Genomic DNA, 4,779 nt, shown 5'->3' with positions numbered 1-4,779 from the left:
CTATTCTAAATTGGCCCCCAGAAGATGCCCTTCAAAATCACCTGCTGCAGGTTCTCTGTACATCAGAAGATGGGTCCTCTGAATCATCCTGGCTTTTGGCAGGGAGAAGACAACTTTCAAGTGAGGTTTACAAACAAACAAAACAAAACAAAAATTCCCTGATGATGCAAAAGTCATTTATTTTACGACTACTTCCTCAGTCCCACTTGAAACCTGTCCAAGTATAGTTTTGTTGTTTATTTATTCAGTGCTACCCAGGTAGGAGCTTTTAGGGAGTTAATTTACCTCCAAGGGGCCAGCGTGGCATCTTTATCCTACATTCCTGATGGAACCAACACAATCTCATTTTAACATGTTAACATGCTGCTTCTCTTTGGAATTACTTAAGTGCTAAGTTTAGGCAGCACATAGAGGGCCAGATTCAGTTTGTCCTTGGAAATGGAAACCGGTGGAAATCAGCAGGGCTTCTGTGGATTGGGCATCCTCAGAGTTGGTTTGTAAATAAACTGCCGGGATTGTGATGTTTGCGATCAAATCCCAGACCTGATTGCAACAATGTAAAGAAAGGGACACCCCCCTCGGGTGTAATGTCACTGGCCTGGCATGAGGTGGTGGGAGTGACTCCATGCACAGGACAGAGCCTCTGTGCTCAGCAGGTAGGGGCTCCACCCACCAGAAAGAAGTGCATTAAGGACAAGGAGGACCGTTTCCCGGATTCTGCGTTAGTCTGGTCAAGGTCTCCCCTGAGATTTTGCAGCTAGCTTTGTTTTGATTCTGCGCTCCCTGAGAAACCTTCTGACTTTAGTCACCCCAGGCACCTCAATACCCAAAGGGGTGCCCTGGTTCATGGAACTGAATTACTGGAATGGTAGCGCCTATCACTGTAGAGGCATACATGTGTTTTTGCAGCATAGAAATCAACGATCCGTAAGTTCACCATGATTCAGTCCCTCCAGGTCTGGTGAGGTCTGGGTAGACTTGAAAAACAGAGGTCCTGTATCAGAATGCTGAGAAGCAGACTCTCAACGTTTTCTTAAATGCTGCTGTGCCTCAGTTTCCTCGGCTATAAAGCAGGGGGAAATAATAGTACTCGCTATGGTTGCTGTGAGGCTTCGTGATGTAACAGATGTAAATGATATGCGTGTATGTATATGAAATGACTTAACATATGGAAGTACTGAGAATGGTGCCTGCTAGTCAGGGTGTCCCCGGAAGACCTCCCCCACTTGGAGCACGCTGCTAAAGGCAGCCAGCTGACGCCTCTCTGTCATAGACTTTCTTACGTGGTCTTCAAAGTACTTGTCTCTTCCAGTCACTCCACTCAGAAAACTGGCAATTTCAAATAAAACGACACAGGCTCCACGGGTGTGTTACCTGTGTAGTTATACAGGAGGGCCTGTGCTTGACTGTTACCATTGTGAAGTTCTTGATAATTTTTCAGAACGGGACTGCACATTTTAATTTTGCACCGGGCCCTGCAAATTACGTAGCTGATCTTAGCTCCAGGTGACCGAGGACGAGCCAAGGGGCCTGCGTGAGCCTCTTCCCTTTCAAGTAACCTTATCCTTGACCTATGGATGTTACGGAGATGATAGTGAGCGAGGCAGGATGAATACAGACACAGACCCAGCCTTGACAGTGAGCAGGGTGGTCACTGTCAGAGAGGTCAAGTGTGTAGTGACGTGTCAAGTCAAGTGTGTAGTGACGTGTCCAGGCTACAGGCAATGGGTCCTCTCTCGGGGGTCTCAGGAGGCTCAAGGAGAACTAACAGAGACTCTGGGAGTGCATCCCACCCCCATCACCACCACCCCCCAAAAAAATAACAAATGCACTTCGTAATTCATTGTGAGATGACTTGAGTTACTCAGAGAGACAGAGGAATCAACCTGGCTTTCAGCACAGAGGGTACCCCCAGAGCAGCTGGCCACTGCTGGGAAAGTGGGGACGTGATCATTTTGGCGGGGGCCTCCCAATGGAGACTACTAAGGCGGGGTGGGGTGGGGGGGTGATGTTGTGTCAACCACAGGAAGCCCAGGGATACCCCCCAGTGAACCAGGAGCCGGCTGAGTGTCCCTACAAGATTCTCCCAGGAACTGCCTACTTGGGTGGGATTTTCACTAAATTCAGTAATGGGAGTTAGAGGCAGAGTATTTTAAGGCAGTATTGGAAACCGTCCCTCCTCTGAGTTTCTAAGATGGAGCGGTTCAAGGAAAAATGGAGTCTGTAAATAGTCCCATTTTTCTCATACTTGTGGAATCTGTTCATGCAGTGAGTCTGACTTGGACACTGGAGGACAGGACCTGGTAGCCATGAAATCACTTCTCCATTCCCAGGTTAGTTCCTATCGTCTTCTGGTTTCCCTACCCATGGCTCTGAAGGGCCGTGTGATTTACCAACAGTCACCAGCAGCACAGATGGGTGGACAAGCTTTCTGAAATGCTGCCTCAAATCCCCTTGCAGAGAAATCCATCTAAATGTTCCCGTGCTCAATAAGTTCTTTGAACACTGTGGCTCACTTCGTTCTGATTTTAGAATCTAGAAATGCAGCGCAAGACATTTCTAAGCTGGGAATCTTCCATCCTGGGGCAGGAGAGCAGCAGCTGCCCCAGAGAAAATAATTTTCAAGACTGCAGAGAAAACAATGGCTGGAAATATGTTTGTTTATTGCCAACTCTTCCCATAGCCACCTTACATAAGAGCTCGTGCTGAGACAGGCTGTCCTGCCCAGACTCAGGATCAGGAATTATGCTCCTTGGGACGATGACAGAAACAACGTGGGAACCACAGGGCTACGGCCAGTGACGCAGTCCAGGAAGGGAAAACTGAGTGGTACGTGGCGATTAGTCTACTCACAATGCCGGGATGGTTTCCTTGGGTGTTTTCAAGCTTGCGGGTGGTGGCACAGTCTGCAGGAGGGGAAAGGCTCTGTGAGCAAGATACGGCCAAAGAATAGTTCCTCGTTTTCCCATTTTTGAAGATAAAACAATGGACAGAACAGTGTGTGAGCTGAAGGGCAGAGTCAAAAGTTCAGGTGTCTTCTGACCTATCAGACCCATTCGGACTTTCTGAAAGCTACATAAATAAACACTGCTTCCAAATCTGGGAGCACTTAAGAAGTTTGGACAACACTGTGTACATTTTGTTCAACTGTTTACTGCAAAAAAAAAGTATATATAAAAAATATATATAAAGCCATTCTTGACAAAGTAAACATGGAAAACCAACTCTGCCAGAAAAAAAAAAAAAGCAAAAGCCTTAGATTATGTTTCAGAGTCCAAAGGGACAAATCGCCCTCCCCCACAGTGATACTGAAAAGCAGATGTGAGGGCCAAGTTGCAGACCTATAATCAAGCCTGAGAGGCGGTCATGAGGCAGTCTAAACTATTCTCAATAGCCTCCCTCTGAGGGAGACGCCACAGCCTCTTTGTATAGACCGTTACAGGCTTTAAATATATATCCAAAAAATTTTTTTTCCATATGTTTTAACTTAATGTGTAGTTTAACATGGGCCCTTTCATCCTTGTTCCTTCCTTAATAGCCTTCATGAGTAATTGTCCACTTTGCTGCCTGCCATTCCTACCTGAGTGTGCATTTTTCTTCTACCAGACACACCTAATTCTTAGCGTCTGTCATCACGAATAAGGTTTCTGCTTGGTGCTGTGGAATGACAAGTTGAAACGAGCACAGACTAACACTCATAGGAGATATTCAGTCAGCATCTTGTTGGTGGAGTCATGTTTCTCTCTCCTTACTGCTAGACATTTCTCGTGCTTCCCTCCCCTTTCCCTTGGGCTTAACAGTGAATCTACTGGGTACTCTCTAAAGCTCTGATTTACACCAAACAAATAGTACCATTTCCATAAAGTAGAAAAATACTCCCTTTGGGAACCCGAGGTTGGCTTGAATCTATGTGAGTTTAGGGCTATGATTTATTTTAAGCAAGTGTAGGTCCAAAAGGACCAAAGGGTGAGGGACCCCATGAATCACTCATGGATCCCATCTCACTGGCTTCACACAAGAACCTTTATTTCTCACCTGCATGATTTTCCACTCTTTCTTTCTACTCATTCTTCCCCAAACCCTCATGGACAGGTTGGACTCTGAGACGAATCGTTTCTGATCTTTAGTTTACTTTTCAGAGTCTCTAAAAAACAGGAAAACTGAGAAAAGTCCCAAATGATTTAGGACTCATGGGTTACAGATGGAAGAAACACATCTTGAGCCAGTTTAAGCCTAAAAGAGAAATTTATTTGTTCATATAACCAAACCATAAAAAAGGATTGTTGGATTGAGGGACCTGAAAACACCCTGAGGATACTTACTCTCTCTTCTTTTCACTCCTGGATGATGCCATTTTCCCAGATGAGTTTCTCCAGGAGGTGGGGATGTGGCCATGGGCAAATCTCACCTCCTCACAGCTCAGGATCTGAGCAGATGGGCATTTCCTCCCCCTCCTCCCATGGATTAGAAAACAATCCCCGAGTGATGATGCTGATTGGTCCAGCCATAATGACTAAGCAAGTGAGGTATGTGATTGGCTCTCCTGGGTCATGTGTCCCATGTGACCAGGAGACAGGGTCTGTTACCAAAAGAGGTGGGGGAAGGGTGCTAGGCAGCTTAAACAATAGCCACTACAGCATATGAGGACAAGAGAGCTCTGTGAAACCAAATCCACCGGCAGATGACTCCTCCCTGGGCGCTTTCTCCCTTCCTCACAATCCCATCAGTGAAGGTTAAATACTACATGTGGTCTCGGGAGGTGTCAGACTCTCCATGTGA

The 4,779-nt window shown here is 46.3% G+C and overlaps 1 long non-coding RNA gene across 1 annotated transcript; it reads right to left on the bottom strand.

The window, feature by feature from the left end:
- Positions 1 to 2,651: 2,651 nt before the first annotated feature.
- Positions 2,652 to 4,413, bottom strand: LOC132509026 (uncharacterized). Its single transcript, XR_009536856.1, has 3 exons — positions 4,323 to 4,413; positions 4,036 to 4,160; positions 2,652 to 2,906 (listed from the first exon to the last, which is right to left on the bottom strand). It is a non-coding gene; the product is annotated as an uncharacterized LOC132509026 (long non-coding RNA).
- Between the last annotated feature and the right edge of the window lie 366 nt (positions 4,414 to 4,779).

Source organism: Lagenorhynchus albirostris, chromosome 18 (genome assembly GCF_949774975.1).
Source record: "Lagenorhynchus albirostris chromosome 18, mLagAlb1.1, whole genome shotgun sequence".
In the NCBI taxonomy this organism is placed as follows: Eukaryota; Metazoa; Chordata; class Mammalia; order Artiodactyla; family Delphinidae; genus Lagenorhynchus; species Lagenorhynchus albirostris.
This window is presented reverse-complemented; position numbering and strand designations above follow the sequence as displayed.